Genomic DNA, 13330 nt, shown 5'->3' on the forward strand with positions numbered 1-13330 from the left:
TATAAAATTCCAGCAATCTCGTCATTGCGTTTTTCCCAGCGTCACGAATTGATGTCATAATAATAATAATAATAATAATAATAATAATAATAATAATAATAATAATAATAATAACGCCCTACAAGAGTAAAAAAAATATAAAATTCTAGCAACCTCGTCACTGCTTTTTTCCCAGCATCACTAATTGCTGTCATAATAATAATAATAATAATAATAATAATAATAATAATAATAATAATAATAATAATAATAATAATAATAATAATAATAATGCCCTACAAAAGAGTAAAAAAAAATATATTACAAAATTCTTGCAACTTGTCATAGTTTTTCCCAGCATCACTAACTGCTGTCATAATAATAATAATAATAATAATAATAATAATAATAATAATAATAATAATAATAATAATAATAATAATAATAATAATAATAACAGAAATAAAAATGTCCTACAAAAGAGTAAAAAAAAAATATATAAAATTCTAGCAACCTCGTCACTGCGTTTTTCCCAGCATCACCAAGTGACGTCATCAGGAAAAGGTTTTTCGTTCTGATTTCCCCCCTCCTGTCAAAGGTATGATTTTAAGCTCTACTTAAAGTCAGTTTTATGCGCTTCGGTGTAATGCCTGTGGAAAACACGGCCAATTTAGCATCAAGTACAAAGATATAAACAACTGAGAACAAAGGCGTATAATTCTGATTATTTGTTTGGAATAAAGTGAAAGTACATCTAATGATAATCATGCGTAAAAGGAATTGTATTTGTAATATTTTGTTGACAATAGGTTTTTCAACTTTCACCTCTCTCTCTCTCTCTCTCTCTCTCTCTCTCTATATATATATATATATATATATATATATATATATATATATATATATATATATATATATATATATATTTATATATATATATATATACTATATATATATATAAAATATATATATGTATATATAAATTTCTGACTCACATCAGTGATCGAACCCAGGTCTTTCAATTGATTGTGTGTTAATTATTTATGTATGTGTGTATGTATATATATATATATATATATATATATATAATCTATCTATACATATATCCATTTTATATATTTTATATATATACATATCTATATATACATATATATGTATATATATATATATATATATATATCTCTCTCTCTACACACACACACACACACACACACACACATATATATATATATATATATATATATATATATATATATATATATATATATATATATATATATATTTATTTATATATATTTATTTATTTGTATATGTATATATATATATATATATATATATATATATATATATATCTGACGTGCAATGCCCGTTAGATTTCAAACACTTCAAATACAATCCCGCGATAAAAACATAAATACCTGCACTGCTTACCCAGGACCCTCCTAGAGATTAAGTTACAAGAAACGGCCAAAACCTTCAGGCAAAACAGGCAAAAAAAAAAAACCACCCTTAGAAGCTTATCTTAAGGTGTTTCTTGAGAGGAAAATTAAGAAAAAAAAAAAAAAAGCCATTGCCCGCGTGTAAGCACCCGAAAGAACACAAAAGGCCCACCCGAACAATACTGCACCAGCACGTTTTGCCTACGTCACGACCCCAGTGTGACGTCACATGCGACAGTTCGCTTTGAACCTAAACTGCTTGCAGATGGAGTTCAATCGTCTTCAGCTGGCGAATACAAGATGGTCTTTGCCCGCAGCGCCGTTGTGCCTCTTTTGTTTTTTATTTTCTTTTTAAACATTCGTCGTCTTTATCAAGATTCATGGCTCCGTTTGTTTGCTTGCTTGCTTCCTTGATGAAGCAGAAGTTGATGGGCTTTGTGAAAGGACACCCCACGGTGGATTGCGGTTTAGAATGTGGAATCTTTATTTTTGTTTGAAATGATATCTGCCATTCTATCCTGTAAAGCTGATTTGTATATACCGTTAGTTTTTGCTTTGTAAGATATTCCAAATCATTCTCTTTTCATTAAAAATAATTTATATTCTTTGATTAATTTTTTTATGTTAGAAATGGTCTTTGGTGTGAACTGATTTCACTCTAGCAACAAATCAGACGGTTACCTCATTCACCAACTTCTTCAGTCCATACTAAAGACTATGCAATGAGATTACCCATTTATCAACTTGCTACCAAATTTTACGCCAAATATAATACTCATTACTGGTGGCGTAAGATGAAACAGAGCCTCCTCGTGAGGCTGGGACACACCAGCATTGAAATTGAGGCTTCGGTGTTATCGCCAATATTGGCAGCTGCAAAACATCTGTTGGCAAAACGAAATAAGTCCCCGAAAATGGACCACTGTGACTGCTCTAAAGATTCTATTAATCTCTAACATTCTCGCTGATTTTTTTCCTTTAGTTGTTTATAATGCATCACTTAAAACCTAGCGACTTTCAGTTTAACTATTCAAGCATTCCTCAAGACCAGGAACTTCAAAGATTAAATTCCATTATTTCAAAGAACAGAACAGAAAACATGAATAAACACGACATTTGTGACCTTCTTTCACTGATTTACTAGAAAAATCATAATGATCAGTCTTGGCTTAAATTAAGACGGTCTTATGCCTGCAAGGACTCTTGCCCAAGGGCGGCACGTAGGTGTGGCAAGGTGTTAAAGGGAATAAGAAGCCTGGTGTAGACCTCTGAACTCGTCGACCACCAGGCTCTGAGTTTGTTTCAGATCGTGGTCTATCAAAATGATACACAAGTAAAAATGCGCTGAAGTTTCCTCGGCGCAATCGAGTTTTCTGTACAGCCGCTAGTGTATAATCAAGGCCATCGAAATGAGATTTATCTTTCGGTATTCCGGTATAATACTGTATGAGCCGCGGCCCATGAAACTTTAACCCACGGCCTGGTGGTGGGTCTATCATATCGTTGCCAGAAGCACGATTATGGCTAACTTTAACCTTAAATAAAGTAAAACTACTGAGGCTGGAGGGCGCAATTTTGTTATGGCTGATGATTGGAGGGTGGCTGATCAGCATATCAATTTTCAGCCCTCTAGCCTCCACAGTTCTTAAGATCTAAGGGCGAACAGAAAAAGTGCGGACAGAAAAACGGGCGGACAGAATTAATTGCGGACGGACAGACAAAGCCGGCACAATAGTTTTCTTTTACAGAAAACTAAAAACTGTCCCACACATCTTGCGAATTAATTTGTTTACAAGTATATAATTGAACTAATAACCTATATAAAAAAGCTGATTTTATCAAAGAGCCTCACACTTTTATATCAATAAATAATATGCCATAAAAAAAAAAATTTGCTTCCTCGGTAACACATAACGAATAATGGCAACAGTCACGAGCATTTGACGGCCTTTGCACGGAGGGAATATTCAAGCTTTGCCTCCGAATCGTTTCAGATTTCACGTATCTGAGAAAGAGACAGAGTTAGTTAGAGCTCCGCTCATTAACATATAATTAAAAAAGAGGTAAAGTAGCAAGATTTCTCAGTATTCCACCTTTCTATCATGTTCTGCTTGATTGTGAGATTGTGATATCTGGCTTTGCAGTCTGAATCATTTCAGGTGTCACGTTCAGTTCCTCGTAATATATTTATATATGGCTGTGTGTATGTATGTGTGCATGTATATGTACATATATATATATACAGATACATATATATATATATATATATATATATATATATATATATATATATATATATATATATATATATTATATATATATATATATATATATATATATATATATATATCTCTTATGATGCTTATACAGTTCAACTCAAGAGCACCAACCTTTTCTCTTTCATTCGCACTCAAAATCCGCACCTTATTTTCACAGAGGAATATCAGCTCAACATTCTCTTCCATATTCCCATCTTGGCTTAAACAAACACTTCACTCTCTTCCTGATCTCTTGCAAACTCTTGGCCGCCTTTCTTGCTTCACTTATCCTGTGATACCATCACTCCGGTAAACTAGCACTCAAATACCCACACTAATCAAGTCCTTCCATTCTTCAACAACCAAACGTTTACCATCATAACCCTAATCTTGTTCACATTTACCTTAATACAACGCTCCTTGTATTTTAACAATTTACCTACATTTTTATTTATTTATTTACTTGTCAGCATATCTGTTTGTCTAATAACTGATCTCCTCTTTCTGTATTTCCCAATAACTTTGGTTACTTCTGTCGTATGAACACCATGCTCTTTGGAAGCTTGAATTTCTAGTCAATGACCCCCTGCGGGCTTGTTCCACATGAATAGTGTTCATCATCTGAATAATAATAATAATAATAATAATAATAATAATAATAATAATAATCTAACCGTATCTGAAATATTTTCCAACCCTTTCACTAGCTTCTGCAGTTTCTCTTTGCTATGCCAAATCAGGACTGCATTATCTGTCAACATCAACCATTTTACTCTCCGTTTTCGGTTTGTTTTCATATCCGACAGTTTTACACCTACATTTACTGCTCTTTCTCAGACTTCTCACATCACCCCATCCATAGAGATATTGAACAGCGTTGGAGACATAACACTCCCTTTTCTCAGGCGCACTTGCGCGTTAAACGTCACATTCTTCTCTACACATTGTGGCACATGCGTCACTTTCATCATACGCACTTTCATTCGCTCTCAGTAAGTTATCTCTTATGTACCATACATTCCCAAAACCTTCTACAATCCTTCTCGATTTGTTTTCTCAAGAATAGAATAGAGTATAGAAATTAGCTCTAGGACCATGAGGTCATTCAGCACTGAAACGGAAATCGACAGTGAAAAGGTTTGAAAGGTGTAACAGGAGGAAAACTTCGCAGTTGCACTATGAATCAACTGTTGGGTGAGGGTGGGAAGTAAGATAGAAGAAAGAGAATATGAAGGGAGATGCAATAAAATGAACGAAATGGGTTTTGAGTTAGAATAAATATTCATTATAGCGAAGTAATGAACACGAACAGGTCTATATGCGTCTATTCATGATCATGCATATAATTCGCTTTTAAAATGAGAAAAAAATAATATTCAGTATACTAATGGAACAAATAAAGCAATAGTAGACTATGTTTATTCATTGTTAACATATGTTAACAATGAATAACAGCCTCGCCTTCACTGAAAATCTCTTTCAGGCGTTTATCATTTTTGTTGCCCTTAGCGAACCAACTATTGGCAGAGCATCGTCTGTTGACGTCATGGCTGCTACAGTACAGAGAACTGAATAAAAAAAAAAACTGTATCTTTAGTGGTGAAGGTAAGCCTGCACAAGTATACGTGAACGTCAGTGGCGGCCTTTAACGGAAGTCATAAACTAGAACACATTGTTGGCTATATTATAGGCCTAATGCTCGGTAGGACCGTTCATTCATGCACATAAACGCCGAGACTCATACTGACGAGACTTAAGCATTGAAGCATGCGACAAGCACATAATTACAAGTAAATGGAACAAAAACCTGCTAAATCACATTTGCAACAAAGAAGCAGGTAATTTCCTTCGGCGCACAAAAGCGTCCGCAAGCACGCCGCCGGGAAGTCAGCCATTGCCATGGCAACACCATGGTAAACACAGCAATGGAAACCTCGTGGAGGCTTCTTTTTCTTATTTATCATCTTGTTTGTTGGGTGGGATTCCACCTTTTCGTTTCTATTGATATATTGAGAGAATGTGCATGTTTTTTTTTTTATTTTAAACAAGTAAAAAATGCGCCGAAGTTTCTCCGGCGCAATCGAGTTTTCTGTACAGCCGCTACAGCGTATAATCAAGACCACCGAAAATAGATCTATCTTTCGGTGGTCTCGGTATAATGCTGTATGAGCCGCGGTCCATGAAACTTTAACCACGGCCCGGTGGTGGCATATCCTATATCGTTGTCAGAAGCGCGATTATGGCTAACTTTAACCCTAATTAAATAAAAACTACTGAAGTTAGAGAGCTGCAATTTGGTATGTTTGATGATTGGAGGGTGGATGGTCAACATACCAATTTGCAGCCCTCTAGCCCCAGTAGTTTTTAAGATCTGAGGTTGGACAGAAAAAGTGCGGACGGGCAGACAAAGCCGGCACAATAGTTTTCTTTTACAGAAAACTAAAAAAACCAGATTAGTATTCTTCAGCACTTATGTTTAACTAATTTAATTATTCACTGTCAAAATTTAACGATTTGTTGCATTACACCAGAAACCGCCTTCCACTGTTATAAGAGCTTTGATGAAATAGTCACCTGATAATATATTTTCCAGTGCTTTCCTTTCTTGGTCAAATTTACATTTATATTTACAGATGTGAGACTGTTTTTATTAATGTTTCATGATGGGACTTATGAATCAGAAGTCCCAATTTCAACACAAACCTACAGCAATTGGCAATTTTTTAAGCATAAATATATACTGTAGAGTATAAGTGGCAACCCAAATCATTATGTATGATCCGTGACCTATTGGCCTTAATAAGAAGTATTTCGAGAATTATGTATAATTAATCAAAGATCAAGAGGACGCGGTAATTCAGTAAGGTTTATGCAAAGCGGCAGAGTCACCGACCTTTCTGTACCCTAGCGAGAGTAAATTTACATTCTCCCTCCAAGCTGACATCCAGCCAAAACTCAAACGCATTTAAGACTTTGTAGCATTTGCATCGCCCTGACGACGCATGCGCAGAGAAAGTCGCTTAGATAGTGTAATGGTATATAAGGTGACTTGCTGACGGTGACTCGGTAACCCACACACACACACAGAGAGAGAGAGAGAGGAGAGAGAGAGAGAGAGACATAAAAATGACAACTGGTTTCTATGGCGTTGTACCGGCTCTTCCCGTGACGAGGTTTCGCTTTACGTCTCGTTTATTGTCTGACGGTTATTCTTGGTAAGTGTATTAAAAGGTTGGGTTTCTTCAGGGTTTCCTCCTCGAGTGTGTATATTTGCCCTGGGGATGCAACTCGACCATGACACTTCAGGAAATCTAGTCTCAAAGCTCTGTTGTCTGTAGACCTAGTCGTAAGATCTCTCAAGTCATTCATCTTCTAAGTGCTGGATTTTCAACACGTAAAACATAATTGTTATCTACTCATTTAAAGGGTACATCCTACACCTTATTCATTTGTAGTAACATCATTAACTGACAAAAACATTTCATTAACATTTGCCATAGACCTAGAAGAAGAACTAAAAGACGGAGAAACTTATCCAAAGAGAAAATGAAACGTCCCAGATAAACATGCTTTCACGCGCTGGCCTCGTGCCAGAGCCCCCATTGAGGTATATAAGCCTTATCTCCGGCCTTCAGTAATGAGACAGGTCGTGGAGTGAGTTTGTCATGAGGAAGAATGGTAAGCCGAATTCATCATAATGCTTCCTGATGTCATCGTAGTGAGAGAGGTGGTCTCTTGTGAGTGAAGGTATATACACTTTTAATATAAAAGCCCCCCTTAGGAGGGTAGTAACATCAGTGCACCTAACTCGGTGCACTGCAGGCATTACTAAAGGTAAGTCGTCGCGTTCCTTCGGCCTATAGCTTCAACCCATTTTATTCCTTTTTACTGTACCTCCGTTCATATTATCTTTCTTCCAACTTACTTTCCACCCTCTTCTAATAATTGTTCCATAGTGCAACATCGAGGTTTGCCTCCTGTTACGCCTTTACAACCTTCATACTCTCAATGTTTCTTTCAGCGCTCGATGTAAGTATATCTTAGTTTAACCAGACCACTGAGCTGACTAACAGCTCTCCTGAGAGGAGCTGGCCTGGAAGGATGAATTTATCTTACGTGGCTAGAACCAACTGGTTACCTAGCAACGGGACCTACAGCTTATTGTGGAATCCGAACCACATTATGAAGAGAAATGAATTTCTATCAACAGAAACAAATTCCTCTAATTCTTCACTGGCCGGTGAGAGAGTCGAACGCTGGGCCAACAGGGTGCTAGCCGAGAGCTCTACCCACCTCTCCAATGAAGAACCATACCTCATACGTCCCTGCGTTTGGGCTCTGGCCTAAGTTTTATATTCCAGTTCCATTTCCAATGTAAAAGGCAAATAAGTTATATGTAGGTTATTCTGAAACCATCTATACAAAAGTATGTATTCACTGTTAAGAAACGTAAGGAGCTTTGTCTTGCCAAGTTTTTGTCATAAGTACACCGCTAGTAACTCATACACATATAGTTACCTCCACTTGCTGAAGCTCAGAACAGTTTTAATACATGTGCCATTTCTTTTCGTAAAGTCACTTGTCTCATTCATATTCATAGTCAGCAATTTTCCCAGTTTCTGTAAAGCGACTTCTATTGTCAATTAGTTTGTGTGAGAGGATCGATCATCAGAAAATACTTAATGTTTTTCTTGCTTATGAAGAAAAAATAAAAATACTCCCCTGTCAAAACTAGGATAAGTACTAAATACTATTTTCCCTGCCATTATTTCTTCTCTACGTATACTTGACATTTGTAATTCGAAACCAAACTCCATATTTACGCCATTATTATCATTTACTGGTGCTCTCTCTCTCTCTCTCTCTCTCTCTCTCTCTCTCTCTCTCTCTCTCTCTCTTTTACATGCACGTAAATATATGCACCTAGCGTTCACATTTTCATAAGCAACCACGTATAGTCTTTCACAAATCATATCCCTACCATAAAAATTGTGAAAGATATCTCCGTCCCTTTAGAAGCAGCACTCTAAGATCCTGAGGCAACGGAATTTTTTTCTTTTTTTGCAGGCATAAAATGGGTACTGTCAATATTTTTTCCCAAAATAACGCAATATATGCCCTATGAGTTTGTGCAACTTACTTGAATTGAATATAGCATTTAAGTCAAAGGCCAAGCACTGGGACCTATGAGGTCATTCAGGCTGTAAGGGAAGTTGACCGTAAAAGGTTTGAAAGGCGTAACAGGAGGAAAACCTCGCAGTTGCACTGTGAATCAGTTGTTAGAAGGGGGTAGAAAGTTAGATGGAGAAGAAAGAGAATATGAAAAGGAAATACAGTAAAGACACAAAGGGTTGGCTAAAGGACAGGCACGCTGCAAGGCCTTAAGTAATGCCTGCAGTGCACCACATGAGGTGCACTGACATTTCACCACCTACAGGGTTGTGCAACTTAAGTACTGGAACATTTCACTGCATATGTAGAGTAACTAATTACCCTTTTACCACATAATTCTGACTCAATTAATTTGTAAAATAGTTTCTTCCCGTCTATATTTTGCAACGATTTCTTGTTCTTGTGGGATTTGTTACTTTTGTTTCTTTAAATTTTGAGGCAAAATGTTGATTGTATCCATAACCTGATAACTACTATTGTGGTGGATACACTTTCTCGTTCTTCAGACACTTCAGTTAAGCAAGTGCTTGCACGTAATATGTTAAGCAACAAGTATATAACAAACTAATTATGTGTATTTCAAGCATATACACACATGCACACACACACAATATATATATATATATATATATATATATATATATATATATAATATACACATATATATATATATATATATATATATATATATATATATATATATATATAATATATATGGGCCCTGGTTCTACCGAGGATGAAAAAGGCGTAAAGTGAAGAAAGTACAATATTGCATCTATAAAATATATATATATTGTATATATAGATAGCGAGATAGATAGATAGATAGATAGTTAGACAGATAGATAGACAGACTTTCTCAGAAATACACCAGCGCTAACAAGCACGTCGACTTGTAATAACAACATTAATAAGAGGCAAAACCCGGACGGGTCGGAAGTTAGGCTTAATTTGAGAAGTTATAGGGGCTGAATTCAAGGCAGGAGACACCATCGTCAGACAGGAGGTGTGGAAGAACTATCGTATTTTCTTGGTATCGTTTCTGTATTGTATTTCCTATTAATGACATGAATAAATCCAATGAAAGTTCCAGAATTTTTTATGGATCGTTGTATTTACATATAAAAAGTAAAATATGAACAAGTAAAATAATGCACCGAAGTTTCTTCAGTTCAATGGAGTTTTCTGTACAGCCACGGCCCATGAAACTTAAAGCCGTGGCTCATGAAACTTTCAACCACGGCCCGGTGGTGGCCTGTGTTGTTGGCACTTATAGCGGTGCCAGATGCACAATTATGGCTAACTTTAACCTAAAATAAAATAAAAACTACTGAGACAGAGGGGTGCAATTTGGTATGTTTGACGATTGGAGGGTGGATGATCAACATATCGATTTGCAGCCCTAGTAGTTTTTAAGATCTGAGGGCGGACAGAAAAAGTGCGGACGGATTTATGCAGACTGATATTTGCCACACTGTCACTCAATGTAAATCAATCTGATAAAACATGATACCATGAATTCCGCTTTTTTTTTTTTTTTTTGCTTTCTTTTGCCCGCCAAAAATTAAACAATGGAATTTGATTACGTGTGTTTGGATTTGTATTTTTTATATCGCTGCCAAAAATTGATAAATCTGATAAAATTAAGTCAAATTTCCCTGTATCGTTATTTCTCGCACTACCGGAAAAAAAATAATTCAAAATAATTCATTTCAATATCTAAGGAACGTTAAGCTTTCACCAACAGCAAAAATAAATCGGTTGAATAAAATCTGGACAACTTTCTCTCAATCGTGTTTGGTTGAATTGAATTGAATATAAAATTAGGCCAAAGGCCAAGCACTGGGACCTATGAGGTCTTTCAGCGCTGAAACGGAAAACCTCGCATTTGCACTAAGAATCAACTGTTAGGAGAGGGTGGAAAGTAAGATGGAAGAAAGAGAATATGAAAGAAGGTACAGTAAAAGGAATGAAAGGGCTTGCAGTTAGGGGCCGAAGGCACGCTGCAAAGAACCTTAAGTAATGCTTACAGCGCACCGCGTGACAACCGTGTTTGTTGCAAATTCCCCAAACAATAACTGCCTTATTTTTATCATGGGAGTTACTCGTTCGTTCCGGAATAAGACATGATAAGATGGATCGTGTCTAGGACAAGTCATGTTCTATAACTTCCTTTATGTTTCTATAATTTCCTTCACTGCGGCTCTATAATCCTCTCGCGTGTTTGTATTGGGTGCGTATATTTTGCAAACACGAATACCGATAACATGAGTCATGTGCGTGAGTATCTGTTACTCTTTGTAAAAACTTCAATTTTCGGATTTTGTATTATTAGTTTTCTTCGAGGATTAAGAAAATTTCGTGCCATCATCATTCTTGATCTGCAAGCGTTAGACGCTATATGCAACTTAGAGAATTTTTCAATAGAACTCTATGTGCTGATATATTCATTCGCACATACACATACATACATATATATACACATACACGCACAGATAATATATAAATCTATTAATATATATATATATATATATATATATATATATATATATATATATATATATATATATATATATAATAAATACATATATATGTATAAATACATATGTATATAATATATATGTATGTATACATATTCAGGCCTCCTAGCAGCCCTTGAAAAAAAGTTGGAGTCTGACCAAAAATAAAAAAGTAGGAGTTACAATCTTGAAGAAGCAGGAGTATCACATGGATGTAATGTAATATTTCAAATGCGACATTGTAAGCATTCAAATGCATACCTGTAGTAACGCTTAAAATTAATTATCAAAGAATAATCAATCAGTACAAGCAAGCAGGTGTTACGTGCTCCATTATACTAAATAAAGACTTTTGAAAGGGGGAAACCCCACCAAGGCCCACCCTTGACCAACCTAGCAGCAAGATGTATTTTTCTAGCTTGTTCTATTTTACAAGTAATTATGGAACAAATGTTACTAGGCCCTTGCATATGGTTTCACCCTTTTCAATTAATTTATTTGATTCAGTTACGCAACATTATCCACTTCAGAGTTTCAGTGAAATAAGCCTTTGACTAACATCCAATAATAATTACGTAAAATGAAAAACAAGAGGTATAATGATATACAGATCAATAACTAGACACGTTGCGGCACTCATTCAACACACTTCTATATTCTTATCATCAAGAAACCTAATGTCAAACTGCAAAGGACAGAGTTATACATTACTTTAAGATGACATTACTTACACCTCCCCCCCACCTAGCGTTACAGTCTTCCATCACGGGAAAAAGAATGTGATATGAAATAAAATAAAGACAACGCATATGGCCACGGGAAATTGAAACAATGGAATCCAAGAACTTCCGCCTTTATTTGAAAATTCCGGAATATCTTGCGCTTCGCTGTTTCAGTTTCCTTCAGTCATATCTTCTTCATTATATATATTATATATATATGTATATATATATATATATATATATATATATATATATATATATATATATATATATATATATATATATATATATAATTTATGTATATATATAAATATTCACACACACACACACACACACACACACACATATATATATATATATATATATATAAATCTGTATATATATGTAAGTATACATACATACATACACACACACACATATATACGCCTCTCTCTCTCTCTCTCTCTCTCTCTCGATCATCCATCAACTTGAGCAAGAGCTTTACAAAATGATTCATGGCCTATACGTGCTATCGGATGACCTTAGCCATTTTCTCTACATTTTCTCCTCTCAAATAATTTCTCACAACTTTGTAAACGCTGAGGGAAACGTATTTGGCTTTCTAAAAAAAAAAAAAACTTTCCATACGTATCTCCCTTTTTGTTATGTTGCTGGATCACATTTAAAGGCAGAAATGTTCGTGTCTCTAATTTCAGTTACGCTCCGCATTTTTTCTTTAAGGTTAAATACTTTTTTTTTTAACTTGATGAATACAGATTATAGCGACCACAGGGTAAATACATCAAACATTGTTAAGAAATACATCTATACAGCGAAATCCAATTAATTAAATTGGAATCTGAATAGATTTGGTTCCTGTAAATTGGAACTGAAAATGAGAGAGAGAGAGAGGAGAGAGAGAGAGAGAGAGAGAGAGAGAGAGAGAGAGAGAGCATTGCACCGTCGAGTTCTCATGAAACTCTTCTTTCACATCAGGGATTGATTAATTGTGGGTTATCTGGCGTCACAACTACCAGGGTCACCGACGCCGTCACATCAGGGAACTGATGACGTGGAGAGAGAGAGAGAGAGAGAGAGAGGAGAGAGAGAGAGAGAGAGAGAGAGAGAGAGAGAGCATTACATCGTCGAGTTCTCATAATACTCTTCTTTTAGCCTACATCAGAGAATTGATGACGTAACTACACGATACTAAAGGCCGTCGTATGATAAATGCTACTTCGTTCTTTACAAATTTGCAAATTTAC

Source organism: Macrobrachium rosenbergii, chromosome 21, assembly GCF_040412425.1.
Source record: "Macrobrachium rosenbergii isolate ZJJX-2024 chromosome 21, ASM4041242v1, whole genome shotgun sequence".
Lineage (NCBI taxonomy): Eukaryota > Metazoa > Arthropoda > Malacostraca > Decapoda > Palaemonidae > Macrobrachium > Macrobrachium rosenbergii.